Below are 24,288 nucleotides of genomic sequence, written 5' to 3' on the forward strand. Positions count from 1 at the left end.
CTGGAGAAACTCAGCGGGTGCAGCAGCATCTATGGAGCGAAGGAAATAGGCAACGTTTCGGGCCGAAACCCTTCTTCAGACTGATCGGGGGTGGGGGGGGGGCAGGGACAAGAAAGGAAAAAGGAGGTGGAGCCCGAAGGGAGGGGGATGGGAGGAGACAGCAGGGGGACTGAGGAAGGGGAGGAGATAGCAAGGACTAACAAAATTAGGAGAATTCGATGTTCATGCCCCCAGGATGCAGACTCCCCAAGCGGAATATGAGGTGCTGTTCCTCCAATTTCCGGTGCTGCTCGCTGTGGCCATGGAGGAGACCCAGGACAGAGAGGTCGGAGACGGAATAGGAGGGGGAGTTGAAGTGCTGAGCCACCGGGAGGTCGGCTTGGTTATTGTGGACCGAGCGGAGGTGTTCGGCGAAACGATCGCCCAACCTCCGCTTGGTCTCACCGATATAGATCTGCTGACATCTAGAGCAGCGGATGCAATAGATGAGGTTGGAGGAGATGCAGGTAAACCTCTGTCGCACCTGGAACGACTGCTTGGGTCCTTGAACGGAGTCGAGGGGGGAGGTAACTACTGCAGATGTGAACAGTGTGATTACATTCATGTGATTAGATGAATGAATTACACAGTGCAAGTGGAATACAAAATCAACTCAAACACAGCATATGAACCATTTAAAAAGAAATGATTTAAAAAACATTAAAAAAGACTATTACCAGAGTCAAATGTTATTGTTGACAAGAATGAACAGAGGTGTGAACCAAAGATTATAGCAGAGCAAGATAGACCACTCCTCAAAAAACGCGTAGTATGACGTGTGTGCTTGTCGACGCCATTTTTTGTGGCATTTCATTGGGCTTCCCCCCCCCCCCCCCCCACACTGTGATGGCGTCCTCATCTAAATCTTCACCTCACTGCTCTGCTTTCAATTGTTCTAATCGTAAATCTAAACGACCCGACCTGTCATTCTTTAGGTTCCCCAATAAAAAAGAAAGGTGAGAAAATATTATTATTATTTTCGGTCGATATTCTGTCGTGAAAATGTTATTTTCTGTTCTCCCATCAACAGCCATTGGGAAACTAGGTTTGTCGGTACATTAGAAAGTTATTAGACTTATTTTTAATAGATCTTTACTTACCATAATAATAAAGACAATTTTAAACACTTCTGTACGTTTTGGTTTTGTTCTTGTAAGGGATTGGTCTCCAAAATATGGCCCGCGGGACACATTAGGCCCAGTGACCAGGAGATTTTTCGAGCTCAGAATCGAGTCCGAGAACGCGGGCGGCTGTTACCCGTTATATCCCTCGATTTGTCGAGACATCACAAGCAAAGATCACAAGCCCGCCGTGAAGAAGGGGTGCAATCAAATATTATACAACTCTGCTCTATCATCTTTGGGTGCAATGGTGGGCCGGGGGGTTCGGCAGCGGCCGCAATCAAAGATACGAGAGGAGCTCTGCTCTATAATCTTTGGTCGGAATGGGACGGCTGCACGTTATAATGTGCTATCGTTCCATTCTCCCTCTCCCCCTTCTCCCTCTCCTCCCTCTCGCCCTTCTCCCTCTCTCCCCTTCTCCCCCTTCTCCCTCTCCCCCTTCTCCCTCTCCCCCCTTCTCCCTCTCCCCCTTCTCCCTCTCCCCCTTTCTCCCTCTTCTCTCGATCTCTCTCTCCCCTCTCTCTCCCCTCTCTTCTCTCGATCTCTCTCTCCCCTCTCTTCTCTCGATCTCTCTCTCCCTCTCTTCTCTCGATCTCTTTTTCTCTCCCTCTCTTCTCTCGATCTACCTCCCTTCCCTCTCTCCCTCCCTTACCTCTTCGTGAGAGTTGGCAGCTCTGCTATGCCTTGGGTCCAAAAGAGGATAGAAAGAAAATACTTAATGGTCTTTGTAAGAAGATTTTAATAAGCTCTTCTACAATTAAGGTAAATTGACATATTAGAGGCAAAAAGCATCTTCAATATACAGGTCTCTCCACACAACTGAAAACAATTGCATTTAAGTGATATATCATCCATTGTTCAGGCATGTAGTTATGATCATTTTTTTTCTTATTAGTTAATCCTAAATGATACCTCCTGTAATTTCAGATGTCAACAGTGGGTCCAGAATACTCGTCGACAACATCTCCTGCACCGAACTGCAGAGTATTTGTCAAATAACTGCCGTCTTATGTACATTGTGTGAAATTGTGATTTGTTAACTGCACAAAACTAATGCAAATGGCAATATATTTATTATTGTATCTACGTTGGACATTTTGCTCTTTGGTGTCAGAACGCAGGGTGGGAGATTGCAACCTTCACGTGGTCCGCCCTGTTTCGACAAATGCAATCAACCCGGTGTGCACAGTCAAATAAGATCAAATAGAACAAGTTGTCCTCCAACTTTAGGCTGTGCACGCCATACGCAAAAAGAAGAAGCAGAAGTGTCAGAACGCAGTCTGAAGAAGGCTTCCGTCCTGCAACATCACCTATTCCTTTTCTCCAGAGATGCTGCCTGACCCACTGAGTTACTCCAGCATTTTGTGTCTATCTCTGTTTAGATTGGACTCGTGGGTGGAGATTGCGGCTGGTCTGGTGATCTAGAACGAGGGCCAAAGTCTCAGAATATGGGTAATGATATTTAGTAATGAGACAGGGAGCAGTTTCTTCACTCAAGGGCTGGGAATTTTGGAATTCTTTATCGCGTGAGATGGTGGAAGTCGAGTCCTTGAAAGGAGAGATATTTTTTTTCAAATATGAAAAGGATGAAGGATAATGGAGAGAATGTGGGAATAAGGTGTTGAGATGCAGGATCAACAATAATCTTACTGATGGTGGTGTGAACTTAGATGGCTTATCCTTGCTTCTATTTCTTACAGAGATACAGCGCGGAAACAGGCCCTTTGGCCCACCGCGTCCGCTTTGACCAGCGATCCCCGCACACTAACACCATCCTACACACACTAGGGACAATTTACACTTATACCAAGCCTACAAACCTGTATGTCTTTGGAGTGTGGGAGGAAACCGAAGATCTCGGAGAACACCCATGCAGTCACGGGGAGAATGTACGAACTCCGTACAGACAGCACCCACTGTAAGGCAGCAACTTTACCGCTGCACCACCATGCCGCCCTTAATACACTAGGGCACTAGGTTACAATAAACTTCCTACATATTCCAGGAATGCATCTCATAAAATGGGAGAGGTTTAAATGCATTGTAAAATCTGCTCTCAGTTTCCTAGATCGGTATTGCTCTAATGGCCTCTTTGTATCATTTTCTTTGATTTAAACCATCCATTGTTCTGCATTTAGATTTTATTTTTTCCCCTGTGGATCACAAGGCACTGTTTGTTTCAGGGGTGACTCTAATCTCCAGCGTAATTTGACAAGACAGCCAAGAGGGCAAACACAGGCAGTTCAGAGCTGCTGCCTGTATCGCATGAGAGAACAAGAATGAGACCAACTTGTTTTTAGCAGATCATCAACCCCTGACTGATGTTATCAATGCCGATGGTGACTCAAGGAGACTCAACCAGGTGGTGGTTTACAAAGGTCCATGCCCATTGTTCCTCATGGCATACCACCAGCCTCAACAGATCACCTAGTCATAGAGTCTCACAGCGTAGAAGCAGGCCCTTCAGCTCAACTTGCCCACGCTGGCCAACATGTTCCATCTACACTAGTCCCACATGCCTGCATTTGGCCCATACCCCTCTAAACCTGTCCTAACCATCAAATAACCTAACAGAACTGTCATATGAGGAAAGATTTAAAAGACTAGGCTTGTATTCACTGGAGTTTAGAAGGATGAGGGGGGTCTTATCATATTGTCTACAGTGTACTATGTTTACAGATTCTGTTGTGCTGCTGAAAGTAAGAATTTAATTGTTCTATCTGGGACAAGCTAGATGCAGGAAATTGTTATACATGACAATAAAACACTCTTGTTAGATGCAAGGGGATCTTATAGAAACATATAAATGAATAAAAGGACTGAACAAGCTAGATACAGGAAAAATGTTCCCAATGTTGGGCGAGTCCAGAACCAGGGGGCACAGTCTTAGAACAAAGGGGAGGCCATTTAAGACTGAGGTGAGAAAAAACTTTTTCACCCAGAGAGTTGTGAATTTGTGGAATTCCCTGCCACAGAGGGCAGTGGAGGCCAAATCACTGGGTGGATTTAAGAGAGTTAGATAGATCTCTAGGGGCTAGTGGAATCAAGGGATATGGGGAGAAGGCAGGCCGGGTTATCGATTGGGGCTGATCAGCCATGATCACAATGAATGGCGGTGCTGGCTCGAAGGGCCAAATGGCCTCCTCCTGCACCTATTTTCTATGTTTCTAGAACACTCATCCAGCAATCCTCGAGCCCACCAGCTCATCCCGTAGTCAATTCATCAGCTTTTCCATAAGAACTTCCAAAAGAATGACAATCAGACAATCTCGATTACCCTCAGCCCATCAAGCAGCCCCTTAATTCACCCAGAAGTCTGAACTATTGAATGCTCACTGCATCTCTTTCCATGTCGGCAAGTTAATATCCAGCTGCATGAACCATGTGAAAAGGGAATAAATAGATGCATGTGGTGCAGTGATTTGTGCAGCACTATAGGCCTGGAGACCAAGAGGAGTTCACCATTGAACGGAGTTTGAACGGGGGGCTTGAGGCCCCCGACCGAGGAAGAACAAAAGGAAGGGACTTGAACTTTATTTTGCCTTCCATCACAGTGAGGAATGTGTAGGAGTCACTGTGGTGAATGTCCGTATTAAAATATGTTTTTGGATGCTGTTGCTTTTAATTGTATGACTGACCTGGCCAATGAAATTCCTCGTATGTTGCAAAACATACTTGGCAAATAAAATCTGATTATGATTCTGAAAAGCCTTTCCCTTCCATACTCTTTCCTCTCTTTGATCTTTTTGCAGTTGACTGCCTTTCTGTACTTGTTGCAAGAGAATGTCGCGGCATCCAGCATCCTCGGAGAATGTAGAATTAAAGGCAGAGGCAATGCCAGTTTTAAAGATTGGATTATTGTATCTCCAGAACCTCCCCAGAGGCTCTGGGAGACACAAGGTTCAAGAGGGAACACAAAAAGCCTAATTAGGAAGAATATTAAGAGTAAGATTTTCAATTAAAAAACTGTAATTGATGGAACCTTGCCTTTAAATTGGTCCTTGGATGAAACCCTGATGGTTCTCACATTGTCTCTTTAAATTTACTCTCCTTTTCACACTTGCATTAAAACACACAGCCACCGCCATTCACAGTGATACTGCCCGGCAGTCTCATAATTACAGTCAACACAGCCGCCTTGACAGCCACACAAAATGATGTAAATAAAAATTGTTTTCCTTGTTTAAGAAGTTCAATTTAGAATTATTTGAAATTGTGGGGGTTGGTACAAAATACTGCTGACCCACAAATGTGTTGCTATGAGACATTCACATTTAAAAAATCCATGTCTCAAAAAAAGCAAGAAGGTGCCCATGTTATTTGACCAACTTATCAGATGAATTTAAATATGTAGGTATGTATGCATTAGTTTTGCTCCTAATTCCCTTTTCCAAATCATTATATATATGGTAAACAGTTGCGGCCCCAACACCAAGCCTTGCGGCAAAAAAATCCAGAAGATTAGTCAAACATGATTTCCCTTTCATAAATCCATGTTGACTTGGACTAATTCTTTTACTGCTATCCAAATGCCCCATTATTACATCTTTAATAATTGACTCCAGCATCTTTCACACCACCAAAGTCTGCTATAAGATCTTTGGTGTGAACTAACAGAATGACACCAGAGATCCTAGAGCTCTGCTATAAGATCTTTGGATTACATTGCGAGTCGGGTCGGGTCGGGTAGGTTCCGGTTACTAAAATGTGCGGAGAAAAATGCCCAGGATCCCCTCCGTAGCGGACTACACGTCAGCCCATTGCATTTGGCAGCAGTAAACTATCTTGCTCCGTTATAGGATCTTTGGCCAGCACTGTCTGTACCTCACACACATTGTCCACTGGGGCAGGCAGCGGGAAGAGGGGTGGGTGGGTAGGGAGGGAGGGAGGGAGGGAGGGGGAAGGGCTGCAGCCTGTACTCTGTATCAAACATTCTACTTCTTCATCTTTTGGAGTTTTACGGCAGCCGGCATCCACAATGTTGCATTGCTGCCACCTTCTGGCTTCACTCCACAGTCCTCATGTCTTTACATTATATCCTTTTTATAAGGCCAGAGGCCCTCAAGAAATTAAACAACACCTTTACTCCTTTTCCTTCCCCTCCATACTCTAGAATGTTCTTTTCTGATATATCTGTCATTCCAATTTTCTTCATTTCACTGATCAAAACTCTTCTTTCTGTTTCATATCTTCTACATGCAACTAGAGCATGCTGAACTGTTTCCGGCTGATGGCATTCCTCACACAGCCCAGTAGGGTGTTTTCCCAACATTTTTAATGTGCTGTTCAGGTGAGTGTGTCCTATCCTCAATCTTGCTAATACTACCTGTTCTCCCCTGTTCCCCCCTCTTGTTGCTGTAATGCCCACTCTATTTTGTAGCGAATAGAGGTGTCTCCCCTTTGTCTCCTGTTCCCAGTATTGTTGCCATTCCTGATTTATTTTCTTCCACACAATGTGTTTTCCTTCAGATTTGGATAATTGTAAGTTTACCTCTATGTTCTCTTTTTTAACGGACTCTTTTGCTAATTTATCCACTTTTTCATTTCCTAGCACACCAATGTGTGCTGGGACCCACAACAAAGTCACGTCACTGCCCTTCCTTGTTACTTGGCTTAATAGTAGTAGAATTTCATACACTAGGTCAGGCCGCCTATGGGATGCACCAGACCCAATACTCTGGATTGCAGACAATGAGTCGCTACATATTAATACTTTGCATGGTTGCACCTGTTCTATCCACCGAACTGCCATCAAAATAGCGTACAGTTCCACTGTATACACTGCCAAATAGTTATTTGTTCTTTTGCAAATCTCAACATTCATCCCTTGCACTACCACAGCTGCCCCTGTTGTTTCAGCTACTGGGTCCTTTGATCCATCTGTGAAAATTAAGAGGTGTTCCCTGTATCTATTATATATATATGGTTATGGTATTCTGTTTTTAGGTCCGAATTTTTTTCCCTCCTTTTTGCCTCCCATATCTCCAGATCAACTTTTGGGATGTTCAGTAACCATATTGGGACAGATGGCCACAATACTGCAGGGCAGAACTCTTTGTCCTCTACTTCCATGTCCCTTGCCACACCTGCTCCAACCCAGCCGAAGCTTCCAGACTGAGCCACCCCTCTCTCCCAGCACTCCTGTACTACCTGTTTTGTTGGGTGGTTCTCTCCATGACCCTTAAGGCTTAGCCAGTAATTAGCCATTAGTTGTCTGCGGCGCAGTCTCAACGGCATCTCCCCAGTTTCCACCTGTAGTGCACATACAGGTGACGTCCGCACACCTCCTATACAGATTCTTAGAGCTTCCACTTGGACTTTGTCCAATTCGGACAACACTGACTTAGATGCTGATCCATAAGCTATACTGCCATACTCTAGTCTGGTACTGATCAGTGATACATAGATATGTTTAAGAGATAATATATCTGCTCCCCACTCTAAACCTGCTAAGCATCTCATTACATTGATGGCTTTTTTGCATTTTCCAATTATTTTTGTAATGTTAATCCATGTTAATCTGGAGTCAAAATGGACTCCCAGGAAACGGAAATCTTTTACTCTTTCCAAATTGTTGCCGTATAGTTTTGACTGGACATCCTCTTTAATTTTCTTCCTTGTGAAAACCATTGTCTTTGTCTTCTCTATAGATAATTTAAAACCCCATTTCACTCCCCACTCTTCCACCTGGGCTATCCCTTGCTGCATTTTACCCACGATAAAATCTATATTCTTCCCCTTTCTCCATAGGCTGCCATCATCTGCAAAGAGCGATCGCCCCATCTCTGGTTGAATGTTTGCAAATATATCATTAATCATGATTGAGAATAGGATCGGGCTTATCGCACTTCCTTGGGGAGTTCCATTCTCGACTACACATTTACTAGAGATGTCTGACCCTATTTTAACTTGGATACTTCTACCGTTAAGAAAATCCATTATCCAGTTAAAAATATTTCCTCCTACTCCCATTAAATGCAGCTTTATTAGAAGACCTTCTCTCCACAACATATCATAAGCCTTCTCTACATCAAAAAATACAGTAACTACAGATTATTTTTTAACTTGTGCTTCAAATTTCTGACATTTGAAGCACCTCATTGGTTTGGGTATGTACTCTCTTACACTATATCGCATGAATCCAAAATGGACCACTTTTGGAAGGGATTCTGTCTTGAATTCAAGCAGGACTGACTCAGTTTCCTCTTTCTTTGCTCCTTTGGTCATTCTTTTGGCATTCGTAATTAGTTCCCATCTCTTTCTGAGTTCCTGAACCAGTTCACTCATATTGACTTTGAGAGGGATTCCATAGATAACCCCTTTACACTCCGTTCTCCCATTCTCACTACTTTGATTATTTTGATTTTGTCAATCTTGTTCATTTTCATTGCCTTTTCAACTTGAGCCTCACTGTTGCACCCTATTAGCATGTTTGCATCTTCCAGCACTCTTGCATACTTTACTTCCCCAACCTGGGCTCTGATTATTTTTGTCAGCTTCATTGGCTCTATCTTCTTTACTCCTCCTTCAAACCTCACCACTACATTTAACGACATTTCCTTTTCTGGTTCCTTGTCTTCACTCTCCGATCCACCAATAATGCTTTTCCTTCTTTTACGGCTGATCTTCCTGGGACTACCCCGTGTTCCCACGGTTTCCCATTCCTTCTCAACATTTCCTTCATTATCCTCTCCTCCACTGGCCTCCATACCACTAGACCCACTCTCGCCTGTCATTTTGTAACAGCAGGGAATATTGCCAGAGCACCGTTTACCGGACCTATACAGGCTGTCGGCCGATACCCCAATACAATATCTCCCTACTATTACTACTCAGTGTCTCCTCTCTCTCTCTCCCAGCCTCCGGACCGGCGCGGTCCCTCCCTGCAGCTGCACTCAATCGACAGCCAAACTCCGTGAGCGGCGTTCGAGCCAACCGGAGTCCCCTTACCCAAAGATACTACCTGTATCAAACATTATAGAGGCTCCTCTACAAGAGTGAAGCTGCCTCCCTCCCCCCCAACAGCTGCTCCCCCGACACGTGACGGGGTCCAGCCCGGCTTCACCCTTCAACCGGCGCCATTCCCACGGGACACGACGTCACTTCTCGCCATGTTTGGGCGGGAGCGGGTCGTCGACGGACGTTTCGTTTCCGCCGGAAATGCCCCTGAACCCAGGGGGGGGGGGGGGGGTTGTGGGTTGTGACCAGAATGACCCCCCTCACCCCCACTTTACCCCCCCTTCACCACTCTCCCCTCCTCCCCATACACCCTCCTCTTCTCTCCCCCCCACCTCGCACCCTCACCACTCTCCCCTTCCCCTCCACTCAGGGTGACCACAACTGCTCTCCATAAGCTGAGAGAAAGCAGGTGAGAGGCAGGGAGGGAGCAACAGGTGGATGTGGATAAGATGCAGTGTCTGTCGAGCTGAGTTCCTCCAGCATGTTGTCCCAGCAAAGAATGAAAAACTGGAACCATACACAGCTATTCACAGCCGTTTCAGGATTGCCACAGGTGGAGAAGGTGGAAATCCATTTCCTAAAGATTGGGAAATAACTGATTATGATGTTCACTAATTCTTTAAACAACCTGTTTGGAAATTTGCCAGATTAAGATGATTCATCCTTAAGGTGAAGGGGAAATGATTTAATAGGAATCTGAAGGGTAACTTTTTCACACAAAAGTGTATGGAAACAGCTGCCAGAGGGGACTATCCCAACATTTAAGATGCAGTTAGACAGGTACATGGATGGGAAAAGTTTGGAGGGATATGGACCAAACTCAATGGTGTGGATAGCATCTCAGGCAAATAGCTATTTCACAGTTTTGGATTTGCCAGAATTCCTGAATCTGCATTTTGTTTTGCTTTACTTCATCCTGATTTGCAATCAATTAATGATGGCTCGCAGAATGATCCTGACTGAAACGTTACCCATCCTTTTTCTCCAGAGATGCTTCCTGACCTGAGTTACTCCAGCGCTTTGTATCTTTGGTATAAACCAGCATCTAAAGTTCCTTGTTTCTACTAATGACGGTTACGTTTTTTTATCCTCTTCAAGTTGTCTGATTTGATTTATTTCAACTTCCTTCCTGAGTCACCCTCTGTTTAAGAGCAGTGAAGTACAGTGTTGGACTGGTTGAAGACCTGTGGTGTAAACGTGGTGGAAGTGAATCAGTTGTGTCTTTACTGTCCCTCTGAATGTATGTTTTAGACGGTGGCTGGTTGTGCGCAAAAGGTTGTGGGTGTCTGTTTGTTTGTGGTCACCATTTTAGTTCAGAGATACAGATTAGAAACAGCCCTTTCAGCCACCGAGTCCACGCTGACCATCTATCACCCGTTCACACTAGTTCCCACTTTCTCATCCACTCCCTGCACACTAGGGGCAATTTACAGAGGCCAATTAACACGCATACCTGCAGGTGTTTGGAATGTGGGAGAAAACCGGAGCACCCGGAGAAAACACACGTGGTCACAGGGTGAACGTGCAAACTCCACACACAGCATTGGAGGTCAGGATTAAACCGAGTCTCTGCCGCTGTGGGGCAACAGCTCAACCAGCTACACCACTGTGCCCACCATTCTCTGCTTGTAGTGTTTTTATTTTTTATAGAAAGAGGGAAAAAGAGAGGGTAGAAAGTTACAAATAAAAAAGAAAGCAAAAAAAAAAAACACAACAGAAAAACAAGGGAGGTGGAATGGGTTACCTGTAATACATCAATGGAGATAGGTTCGTAGGTTATAAAGTATAGCTTTTCATCTATTCCTGAGTTCAAGTTTCAGCTGGGTCCTCGTGCTGTGCCAATCTATCCCTTCAGATAGTTAATGAATGGAGCCCAAATTTTATGGAAAAGATCTTGTTTGTCCATTAAGACAAGTCTAATTCTTTCTAAGTATAGGGTCTCCGACATTTCCGTAATCCACATTTTAATTGTGGGGGTTGTAGGGCCTTTCCAAAATTTTAATATTAATTTTTTTCAGGTTATTATACTGTAATTGAGGAAGTTTCTTTGGTTTGTTGTGAGTGTTAAGCTTTGTTCTGATATTCCAAGTATTATTAATTTTGTGTCTGGCTCCAGTTTTGTATTAATAATTTCTGAAGTTATTTCAAAAATATCAGTCCAGAAATGTTTAAGTTTTATACAGTTTGCAAACGTATGTGTTAAATTAGCCTCTAAATGTAGACATTTATCACAAATAGGAGAGATTTGTGGGAAGATTCTATTTAGTTTTATTTTAGAAAAGTGTAGTCTATGTAAGACCTTGAATTGTATTAAAGTATGTCTGGCATTTAATGAACATTGATGTATTTGTTGTAAACTTTCGTCCCACATATCTTTCGTGATAGGATGACCTATTTCATTTTCCCATTTGTATCTTTATGGTTCGGTCGGTGGTACCTCGTTATTTAGTAGGGTGTTATAAATATAAGCTATTAGTTTTTCAGTATTTGGATGCTTGTTCAGACATTCATCAAGAATTTCTGATTCCCTATTCCTGTAAACTTGTGTATTAGATTTAACATAATCTCTAATTTGTAGATATCTGAAGAAATTATTTGAGTGCAGTCCATAATTCTGTTGTAACTCTTGAAATGAAAGAAAAGTACCTTTCCCATAAAGATGTCCTATATTTTTATTCCATAATTTTTCCATTGTGTGAAACCTTTGTCCATAAAGGATGATTTGAATAAAGGATTATTTACAATGGGAAGGCAGAGTGGTATATTATTATTCAATTTTAAATCTTTTTTATTTGTTTCCAAATTCGTATTCCACTATGTATTATGGGGTTTTCTTTATAGGTTTTTTTGTGCAGTTTTGTGGGGGCAAATATGATCGGTCCAATTTCAAAAGGTAGACAGTTTTCCTTTTCCATCATTAGCCAATCTGGTTGTTGATCCATTTCTTCCAGCCAGAAATTCATGTTTTTAATATGGACTGCCCAAAAATAAAATAAGAAATTTGGCAAAGCCAGACCTCCATATATCTTTGATTTACATAAATGTTTTTTACTTATTCTATGATTCTTATAATCCCAGACAAAACTTGTAACAATGGAATCGACTTTTTTGAAAAAAGTTTTTGGGATATATATCGGAATTAATTGAAGTAGGTACAGCAGTTGCGGTAAAAAAATCATTTCTATAGCATTAATTCTCCCAAGCATAGAAATGGGGAGTGTTTTCCAGTATTGAATATTCTTATGTAGTTTATTCAGTAAGGGTGGGAAATTTAGTTTAAATAAAGAGGTATATGTCTTAGTTACATAGATTCCTAAGTATTTAAATTTATCTTTAACTATTTTAAAAGGGGATGTCCACCATTCTCTAATGCCAATTCAATCCAGTGGTGTCCATGACTGGGCAACAACAATCTTCCAGTTTTGATTTGTCTGCAGCTTCATCAGGGAAAGAGAACCGGCAAGTTTAGGGAAACTCCAGAAAGTCAATGTTTTGTTTGTGGTGGTTTTCACCTTGGTGGTGTATGTGAAATATGTGAATTAATTCCTCTGACTCTGTTTCTGAATGTGACATTCCCAAATGTCATCCAGTTCTCTGTGAAAAGACATTGATCGCCGGGGCCACTTCTAGACCAAAGCCTCGTCTAATTTTTCAGGGTCAGCATTTTGCTCTGAGATATGTTTAACTGTTGTATGTTCCTGTCTGTTCTGTTTGTGGACGGGCCTTGGATGTCCATGTAAGTGTACAACATCAGGTGGCACAGTCAGGGAGTGTGACGTGGTCTGAAGTAGAGGTGCTGCTGTGCCAGTGGATTAAGAAGGGAGTTGATGTATTCTGCTACCTGATAGGATTCACTTCCACAGTCACACACAGTGGGCCTTCCTGGACGTATTTCCCCAGGTTCTGTCCACCTGTCCGGGTGTTTGTGTATTTTGGGGAGATGGTAGAATTTTTACACCCGTGGTTCAAAGGTCTTTTATTGTCACATTTACATTGATATGTAAATTATTCTCGGGTATTATAATGGTTTCTGACGATGTGGAGTTTGTACGTTCTCTCTGTGACCTGCTTGGGTTTACTCCAGGAGGTTCCGGTTTCCTCCCACACTCTAAAGACGTACAGGTTTGGAGGCTAATTGGCTTGGTATAAATGTTAATTGCCCCTTGTGTGTGTAGGATTGTGTTAGTATGCTGGGATTTCAGGTTGGCGCTGGCCTGTTTCGCACTGTATAATGAACTGGATTTGATCAGGAAATTCAATTGTATTGTATTGTATGTATAATGAACTGGATTTGATCAGGAAATTCGAGCCATAATATAATAAGTTTTAATCTCCAATTTGAGAGGGGGAAGGAAAAATCGGAAGTGTCAGTATTACAATTGAACAAAGGGGACTAAGGAGCTATGAGGGCGGAGCTGGCCAAAGTTGACTGGAAAGATACCCCAGCAGGGATGACAGTGGAACAACAATGGCAGGTATTTCTGGGAATAATACAGAAGGTGCAGGATCACTTAATTCCAAAGAAGAAGAAAGATTGCAAGGGGAGTAAGGGGCGACCGTGGCTGACAAGGGAAGTCAGGGACAGTATAAAAATAAGAGAGAAGGAGTATAACATAGCAAAGATGAGCAGGAAGCCAGAGGATTGGGACACCTTTATAGAGCAACAGAAGATAACTAAAAAGGCAATACGGGGAGAAAAAATGAGGTACGAAGGTAAGCTTGCCAAGAATATAAAGGAGGATAGTAAAAGCTTCTTTAGGTATGTGAAGAGGAAAACATTAGTTAAGACCAAAGTTGGACCCTTGTAGACTGAAACAGGTGAATTTATTATGAGGAACAAGGAAATGGCAGACGAGTTGAACAGGTACTTTGGATCTGTCTTCACTAAGGAAATCACAAACAGTCTCCTGATGTACTAGTGGCCAGAGAATCTAGGGTAACGGAGGAACTGAAGGAAATTCACATCAGGCAGGAAATGAATAGACTGATGGGACTGAGGGGTGATAAATCTCCAGGGCCTGATGGTCGGCATCCCAGGGTACTTAAGGAAGTGGCTCTAGAAATTGTGGATGCATTGTTGATCATTTTACAATGTTCTATAGATTCCGGATCAGTTCCTGTGGATTGGAGGGTAGCTAATGTTATCCCACTTTTTAAGAAAGGCAGGAGAGAGAAAATAGGGAATTATTGACCAGTTAGCCTGACATCGGTGGTGGAGAAGATGCTGGAGTCAATTATAAAAGATGAAATAGCGGCACATTTGGATAGCAGTAACAGGATCGGTCCAAGTCAACATGGGTTTACGAAGGGGAAATCATTCTTAACTAATCTTCTGGAATTTTTTGGGGATGTAACTAGGAAAATGGACAAGGGAGAGCCAGTTGATGTAGTGTACCTGGACTTTCAGAAAGCATTTGATAAGGTCCCAAATAAGAGAATAGTGGGCAAAATGAGAGCACATGGTTTTGGGGGTAGGTTACTGACATGGATAGAAAATTGTTTGGCAGACAGGAAACAAAGACGGGATAAAAGGTTCCCTTTCAGAATGGCAGGCAGTGACGTGGGGTACCGCAAGGCTCGGTGCTGGGACCGTAGGTATTTACAATATAGATGAATGATTTAGATGAAGGGATTAAAAGTAGCATTAGCAAATTTGCAGATGACACAAAGCTGGGTGTCCATGATCGTATTTAATGGCGGCTCGAAGGGCCGAATGGCCTACTCCTACACACATTGTCTATTGTCTATCTCTAAACTAAACATATAAATGCACATGATTTTTTGAGGCATTGTAAAATGTCTTCAATTTCCATTAGTCTTTCCTTATAGATGGGCTTTGTCAACATAGTGTAGTGCTCTGTTTTACTTCATAGTCTGTGTGCCTCGAATAAGTATTGTTGTTTGTCCATGACAACTGTTCTTCCCCTTATCTGCTGCTTTGATGATAATTTCCCTGTTGTCTTTCACCTCTCTTAGGATTTGGGTATTGTAAGCCAAGTTTACTGCTGAAGAGGAGAGCCAGCATCTGGCTGATGGAGGGAAAAGACAAGGCCAGGTGAGCAACGTTTTGTGAAAGTTGTCTTTTAATAGGAGCGGCGCACTGGCACAGCGGTAGTTGCTGCCTCACAGAGCCAGGGACCCGAGTTCCATCCTGACTACAGGTGCTTGTCCGTACTGAGTTGTACGTTCTCCCCATGACCTGCGTGACCTTACAAGTTGCTCTGAGAAGCCTCCTGCTTACACATCCACAATTATTCATTGTAGTTTGATACAAAGTTTGGGTTGAATTTAGCTGTAAACTGGAAGTGTTGGACTTTCAAAATGTTGATAGAAATAAAGTATTTACAAAGAGAGAGAAAATAATCCAGTCACAAAGTAGTCTAAAAGCAACAACGGTGTGCTTGCCAGCGTTTGTAGCTGAAGGATGAGGTGCATCCATTCACACCTCTAGTCATTACAACCGTTCAGTGGCTGTGTTTCATTGGAGCGGCTGGCTTGCCTGTATTTGTGAGATGCAGGCTCTGTCTGCACAGGGCCTCAGATAGTTCATTCCTTTTCCACTCACTTTGTACTCTGAGTTTTACGGTTGACGCCATTATCAGACGACACAATGGACCCTGCCAAGTTAAGGGTGCAATCCCATTCTCCCAACCTATCTCATTGTAACTGATACAAATGAGTGTCGAATATTAGGGTTGTGTGTGTGCAATGGAATTAAAAATGAGTTTTCTTTTATTGATTTCAGCAATTGATATTTTAAATGAAAAGGGGGAGGTACAGCTTGCATTTCAAACCAAAAATGCAACTGAATCTTCCAGGAATGAGAAATGTATAATAAATAATTCTTTAGCAAATTGTTCAAAATCACAATTACCGGCTCTGCGAATGAAGTCGCTACAATCGAGGTGATGAACCACAGCAAGCGCCACACCGCTAAGGTATGACTGACTGACTCTCTGATGGGGGCAGGGGTGAATTTAGCACCTTCACATGAGCAGCCGCAGGGAGTGATTGCTTCTTCAATGTGGACCTGCCCCCGACAAAACTCTTGCCCACATGTTTTAGGAACGGGTGGGTGGGGGGTGGGAGCATCTGCCGCATTGCGCTGTTGGCTGTGTATTGGCAACTCATCTGTCTGCGGGGGTGGGTTATGAAGGCTATCATGCCATTTGCTTTCTTCACTGCCTGCTCTACCTACATACTTACTTTCAGTGACTGATGAAGAAGGACGCCCAGGTCTTGTCGTACTTCCCCTTTTCCCAACTTGACACCATTTAGATAATAATCTTCCTTTCTGTTTTTGCTACCAAAGTGGAGAACCTCTCATTTATCCACATTAAACTGCATCTGCCATGTATCTGCCCACTCACCCAACCTGTCCAACTCCACCCTGCATTCTCATAGCATCCTCTCACAGTTCACACTGCCACCCAGCTTTCTGTCATCTGTAAATTTGCTAATGTTACTTTTAATCCCTTCATCTGAATCATTAATGCATATATTAAATAGCTGCGGTCCCAGCACCGAGCCTTGCGGTATCCCACTAGTTATCCCTACTCTTTGTTTCCTGACTGCCAACCAATTTTCTATCCATGTCAGTACCCTACCCCCAATACCATGTGCTCTAATTTTGCCCACTAATCTCCTATGTGGGACCTTATCAAATGCTTTCTGAAAGTCCAGGTACACTCCATCCACTGGCTCTCCCTTGTCTATTTTCCTAGTTACATCCTCAAAGAACTCTGACCGATCCTGCTACTGCTATCCAAATGTGTCACTATTTCATCTTTTGTAGTCAGTGAGGCTATTGTGTGGAGGTGGGTATCAGGGAGGGTGGTGCTGGTTGGAACGTGGGGGTGGTAGTGCCGCAGTTGTCACGGTTCCTGTCCCCACCCCCCGGTGGGGTGGAGCCGCGACACAAACTAACACTCTAGAATGTAGCATTTTGAATGATGCAGACAATGGGCAGCGGCACCGGGGGCGGGACATAGACACAGACACAGACAGACGGCGTTGGAGGAAGTCGTGTCTGGTGTCTGCTCTGCTCAGCTCAGCTATACTCTACCCTACCATCATCTACTATACTATATTATACTCTAGGAGCGGCGGGGATGGGTGGCGACCAGAAGGGGAGTGGGTGAAGTGGCCACGTTCCCGCTCCTTGTTCCCGGCGCCGCGGCGAAGCTTCTGCTGCTCGGACCCCGCAGGGACCATCACTCGGTGAGTCTGTCTGTCTGTCGTGTCGGTCCCTGGCCCCGCACAGGTGACCGCTCCTCCCAGCGCCGGGGGCCCTGCGGACGGGGGCATCTCCCAGCCTCACCCCCTTGACTGCCTCCCCTTAAACACCGACCCACGGCAGCGCATTCAAGCAGGACTGACTCAGTTTCCTCTTTCTTTGCTCCTTTGGTCATTCTTTTGGCATTCGTAATTAGTTCCCATCTCTTTCTGAGTTCCTGAACCAGTTCACTCATATTGACTTTGAGAGGGATTCCATAGATAACCCCTTTACACTCCGTTCTCCCATTCTCACTACTTTGATTATTTTGATTTTGTCAATCTTGTTCATTTTCATTGCCTTTTCAACTTGAGCCTCACTGTTGCACCCTATTAGCATGTTTGCATCTTCCAGCACTCTTGCATACTTTACTTCCCCAACCTGGGCTCTGATTATTTTTTGTCAGCTTCATTGGCTCTATCTTCTTTACTCCTCCTTCAAACCTCACCACTACATTTAACGACATTTCCTTTTCTGGTTCCTTGTCTTCACTCTCCGATCCACCAATATTGCTTTTCCTTCTTTTACGGCTGCTCTTCCTGGGACTACCCCGTGTTCCCACGGTTTCCCATTCCTTCTCAACATTTCCTTCATTATCCTCTCCTCCACTGGCCTCCATACCACTAGACCCACTCTCGCCTGTCATTTTGTAACAGCAGGGAATATTGCCAGAGCACCGTTTACCGGACCTATACAGGCTGTCGGCCGATACCCCAATACAATATCTCCCTACTATTACTACTCAGTGTCTCCTCTCTCTCTCTCCCAGCCTCCGGACCGGCGCGGTCCCTCCCTGCAGCTGCACTCAATCGACAGCCAAACTCCGTGAGCGGCGTTCGAGCCAACCGGAGTCCCCTTACCCAAAGATACTACCTGTATCAAACATTATAGAGGCTCCTCTACAAGAGTGAAGCTGCCTCCCTCCCCCCCAACAGCTGCTCCCCCGACACGTGACGGGGTCCAGCCCGGCTTCACCCTTCAACCGGCGCCATTCCCACGGGACACGACGTCACTTCTCGCCATGTTTGGGCGGGAGCGGGTCGTCGACGGACGTTTCGTTTCCGCCGGAAATGCCCCTGAACCCGGGGGGGGGGGGGGGTTGTGTGTTGTGACCCGAATGACCCCCCTCACCCCCACTTTACCCCCCCTTCACCACTCTCCCCTCCTCCCCATACACCCTCCTCTTCTCTCCCCCCCACCTCGCACCCTCACCACTCTCCCCTTCCCCTCCACTCAGGGTGACCACAACTGCTCTCCATAAGCTGAGAGAAAGCAGGTGAGAGGCAGGGAGGGAGCAACAGATGGATGTGGATAAGATGCAGTGTCTGTCGAGCTGAGTTCCTCCAGCATGTTGTCCCAGCAAAGAATGAAAAACTGGAACCATACACAACTATTCACAGCTGTTTCAGGATTGCCACAGGTGGAGAAGGTGGAAATCCATTTCCTAAAGATTGGGAAATAACTGATTATGATGTTCACTAATTCTTTAAACAACCTGTTTGGAAATTTGCCAGATTAAGATGATTCATCCTTAAGGTGAAGGGGAAATGATTTAATAGGAATCTGAAGGGTAACTTTTTCACACAAAAGTGTATGGAAACAGCTGCCAGAGGGGACTATCCCAACATTTAAGATGCAGTTAGACAGGTACATGGATGGGAAAAGTTTGGAGGGATATGGACCAAACTCAATGGTGTGGATAGCATCTCAGGCAAATAGCTATTTCACAGTTTTGGATTTGCCAGAATTCCTGAATCTGCATTTTGTTTTGCTTTACTTCATCCTGATTTGCAATCAATTAATGATGGCTCGCAGAATGATCCTGACTGAAACGTTACCCATCCTTTTTCTCCAGAGATGCTTCCTGACCTGAGTTACTCCAGCGCTTTGTATCTTTGGTATAAACCAGCATCTAAAGTTCCTTGTTTCTACTAATGACGGTTACGTTTTTTTATCCTCTTCAAGTTGTCTGATTTGATTTATTTCAACTTCCTTCCTGAGTCACCCTCTGTTTAAGAGCAGTGAAGTACAGTGTTGGACTGGTTGAAGACCTGTGGTGTAAACGTGGTGGAAGTGAATCAGTTGTGTCTTTACTGTCCCTCTGAATGTATGTTTTAGACGGTGGCTGGTTGTGCGCAAAAGGTTGTGGGTGTCTGTTTGTTTGTGGTCACCATTTTAGTTCAGAGATACAGATTAGAAACAGCCCTTTCAGCCACCGAGTCCACGCTGACCATCTATCACCCGTTCACACTAGTTCCCACTTTCTCATCCACTCCCTGCACACTAGGGGCAATTTACAGAGGCCAATTAACACGCATACCTGCAGGTGTTTGGAATGTGGGAGAAAACCGGAGCACCCGGAGAAAACACACGTGGTCACAGGGTGAACGTGCAAACTCCACACACAGCATTGGAGGTCAGGATTAAACCGAGTCTCTGCCGCTGTGGGGCAACAGCTCAACCAGCTACACCACTGTGCCCACCATTCTCTGCTTGTAGTGTTTTTATTTTTTATAGAAAGAGGGAAAAAGAGAGGGTAGAAAGTTACAAATAAAAAAGAAAGCAAAAAAAAAAAAACACAACAGAAAAACAAGGGAGGTGGAATGGGTTACCTGTAATACATCAATGGAGATAGGTTCGTAGGTTATAAAGTATAGCTTTTCATCTATTCCTGAGTTCAAGTTTCAGCTGGGTCCTCGTGCTGTGCCAATCTATCCCTTCAGATAGTTAATGAATGGAGCCCAAATTTTATGGAAAAGATCTTGTTTGTCCATTAAGACAAGTCTAATTCTTTCTAAGTATAGGGTCTCCGACATTTCCGTAATCCACATTTTAATTGTGGGGGTTGTAGGGCCTTTCCAAAATTTTAATATTAATTTTTTTCCGGTTATTATACTGTAATTGAGGAAGTTTCTTTGGTTTGTTGTGAGTGTTAAGCTTTGTTCTGATATTCCAAGTATTATTAATTTTGTGTCTGGCTCCAGTTTTGTATTAATAATTTCTGAAGTTATTTCAAAAATATCAGTCCAGAAATGTTTAAGTTTTATACAGTTTGCAAACGTATGTGTTAAATTAGCCTCTAAATGTAGACATTTATCACAAATAGGAGAGATTTGTGGGAAGATTCTATTTAGTTTTATTTTAGAAAAGTGTAGTCTATGTAAGACCTTGAATTGTATTAAAGTATGTCTGGCATTTAATGAACATTGATGTATTTGTTGTAAACTTTCGTCCCACATATCTTTCGTGATAGGATGACCTATTTCATTTTCCCATTTGTATCTATATGGTTCGGTCGGTGGTACCTCGTTATTTAGTAGGGTGTTATAAATATAAGCTATTAGTTTTTCAGTATTTGGATGCTTGTTCAGACATTCATCAAGAATTTCTGATTCCCTATTCCTGTAAACTTGTGTATTAGATTTAACATAATCTCTAATTTGTAGATATCTGAAGAAATTATTTGAGTGCAGTCCATAATTCTGTTGTAACTCTTGAAATGAAAGAAAAGTACCTTTCCCATAAAGATGTCCTATATTTTTATTCCATAATTTTTCCATTGTGTGAAACCTTTGTCCATAAAGGATGATTTGAATAAAGGATTATTTACAATGGGAAGGCAGAGTGGTATATTATTATTCAATTTTAAATCTTTTTTTATTTGTTTCCAAATTCGTATTCCACTATGTATTATGGGGTTTTCTTTATAGGTTTTTTTGTGCAGTTTTGTGGGGGCAAATATGATCGGTCCAATTTCAAAAGGTAGACAGTTTTCCTTTTCCATCATTAGCCAATCTGGTTGTTGATCCATTTCTTCCAGCCAGAAATTCATGTTTTTAATATGGACTGCCCAAAAATAAAATAAGAAATTTGGCAAAGCCAGACCTCCATATATCTTTGATTTACATAAATGTTTTTTACTTATTCTATGATTCTTATAATCCCAGACAAAACTTGTAACAATGGAATCGACTTTTTTGAAAAAAGTTTTTGGGATATATATCGGAATTAATTGAAGTAGGTACAGCAGTTGCGGTAAAAAAATCATTTCTATAGCATTAATTCTCCCAAGCATAGAAATGGGGAGTGTTTTCCAGTATTGAATATTCTTATGTAGTTTATTCAGTAAGGGTGGGAAATTTAGTTTAAATAAAGAGGTATATGTCTTAGTTACATAGATTCCTAAGTATTTAAATTTATCTTTAACTATTTTAAAAGGGGATGTCCACCATTCTCTAATGCCAATTCAATCCAGTGGTGTCCATGACTGGGCAACAACAATCTTCCAGTTTTGATTTGTCTGCAGCTTCATCAGGGAAAGAGAACCGGCAAGTTTAGGGAAACTCCAGAAAGTCAATGTTTTGTTTGTGGTGGTTTTCACCTTGGTGGTGTATGTGAAATATGTGAATTAATTCCTCTGACTCTGTTTCTGAATGTGACATTCCCAAATGTCATCCAGTTCTCTGTGAAAAGACATTGATCGCCGGGGCCACTTCTAGACCAAAGCCTCGTCTAATTTTTCAGGGTCAGCATTTTGCTCTGAGATATGTTTAACTGTTTGTTATGTTTAACTGTTTGAGTATGTTCCTGTCTGTTCTGTTTGTGGATGGGCCTTGGATGTCCATGTAAATGTACAACATCAGGTGGCACAGTCAGGGAGTGTGACGTGGTCTGAAGTAGAGGTGCTGCTGTGCCAGTGGATTAAGAAGGGAGTTGATGTATTCTGCTACCTGATAGGATTCACTTCCACAGTCACACACAGTGGGCCTTCCTGGACGTATTTCCCCAGGTTCTGTCCACCTGTCCGGGTGTTTGTGTATTTTGGGGAGATGGTAGAATTTTTACACCCGTGGTTCAAAGGTCTTTTATTGTCACATTTACATTGATATGTAAATTATTCTCGGGTATTATAATGGTTTCTGACGATGTGGAGTTTGTACGTTCTCTCTGTGACCTGCTTGGGTTTACTCCAGGAGGTTCCGGTTTCCTCCCACACTCTAAAGACGTACAGGTTTGGAGGCTAATTGGCTTGGTATAAATGTTAATTGCCCCTTGTGTGTGTAGGATTGTGTTAGTATGCTGGGATTTCAGGTTGGCGCTGGCCTGTTTCGCACTGTATAATGAACTGGATTTGATCAGGAAATTCAATTGTATTGTATTGTATGTATAATGAACTGGATTTGATCAGGAAATTCGAGCCATAATATAATAAGTTTTAATCTCCAATTTGAGAGGGGGAAGGAAAAATCGGAAGTGTCAGTATTACAATTGAACAAAGGGGACTATGGAGCTATGAGGGCGGAGCTGGCCAAAGTTGACTGGAAAGATACCCCAGCAGGGATGACAGTGGAACAACAATGGCAGGTATTTCTGGGAATAATACAGAAGGTGCAGGATCACTTAATTCCAAAGAAGAAGAAAGATTGCAAGGGGAGTAAGGGGCGACCGTGGCTGACAAGGGAAGTCAGGGACAGTATAAAAATAAGAGAGAAGGAGTATAACATAGCAAAGATGAGCAGGAAGCCAGAGGATTGGGACACCTTTATAGAGCAACAGAAGATAACTAAAAAGGCAATACGGGGAGAAAAAATGAGGTACGAAGGTAAGCTTGCCAAGAATATAAAGGAGGATAGTAAAAGCTTCTTTAGGTATGTGAAGAGGAAAACATTAGTTAAGACCAAAGTTGGACCCTTGTAGACTGAAACAGGTGAATTTATTATGAGGAACAAGGAAATGGCAGACGAGTTGAACAGGTACTTTGGATCTGTCTTCACTAAGGAAATCACAAACAGTCTCCTGATGTACTAGTGGCCAGAGAATCTAGGGTAACGGAGGAACTGAAGGAAATTCACATCAGGCAGGAAATGAATAGACTGATGGGACTGAGGGGTGATAAATCTCCAGGGCCTGATGGTCGGCATCCCAGGGTACTTAAGGAAGTGGCTCTAGAAATTGTGGATGCATTGTTGATCATTTTACAATGTTCTATAGATTCCGGATCAGTTCCTGTGGATTGGAGGGTAGCTAATGTTATCCCACTTTTTAAGAAAGGCAGGAGAGAGAAAATAGGGAATTATTGACCAGTTAGCCTGACATCGGTGGTGGAGAAGATGCTGGAGTCAATTATAAAAGATGAAATAGCGGCACATTTGGATAGCAGTAACAGGATCGGTCCAAGTCAACATGGGTTTACGAAGGGGAAATCATTCTTAACTAATCTTCTGGAATTTTTTGGGGATGTAACTAGGAAAATGGACAAGGGAGAGCCAGTTGATGTAGTGTACCTGGACTTTCAGAAAGCATTTGATAAGGTCCCAAATAAGAGAATAGTGGGCAAAATGAGAGCACATGGTTTTGGGGGTAGGTTACTGACGTGGATAGAAAATTGTTTGGCAGACAGGAAACAAAGACGGGATAAAAGGTTCCCTTTCAGAATGGCAGGCAGTGACGTGGGGTACCGCAAGGCTTGGTGCTGGGACCGCAGGTATTTACAATATAGATGAATGATTTAGATGAAGGGATTAAAAGTAGCATTAGCAAATTTGCAGATGACACAAAGCTGGGTGTCCATGATCGTATTTAATGGCGGCTCGAAGGGCCGAATGGCCTACTCCTGCACACATTGTCTATTGTCTATCTCTAAACTAAACATATAAATGCACATGATTTTTTGAGGCATTGTAAAATGTCTTCAATTTCCATTAGTCTTTCCTTATAGATGGGCTTTGTCAACATAGTGTAGTGCTCTGTTTTACTTCATAGTCTGTGTGCCTCGAATAAGTATTGTTGTTTGTCCATGACAACTGTTCTTCCCCTTATCTGCTGCTTTGATGATAATTTCCCTGTTGTCTTTCACCTCTCTTAGGATTTGGGTATTGTAAGCCAAGTTTACTG

The 24,288-nt window shown here is 43.1% G+C and overlaps 1 protein-coding gene across 1 annotated transcript in view; it reads left to right on the forward strand.

Moving 5' to 3' along the window:
• Positions 1 to 24,288, forward strand: part of LOC116982966 — a 230,634-nt gene that overhangs the window by 104,941 nt on the left and 101,405 nt on the right. The gene's annotated exons all lie outside the window — the stretch shown is intronic.

This window comes from Amblyraja radiata, chromosome 17 (genome assembly GCF_010909765.2).
Source record: "Amblyraja radiata isolate CabotCenter1 chromosome 17, sAmbRad1.1.pri, whole genome shotgun sequence".
NCBI classification, from domain to species: Eukaryota; Metazoa; Chordata; class Chondrichthyes; order Rajiformes; family Rajidae; genus Amblyraja; species Amblyraja radiata.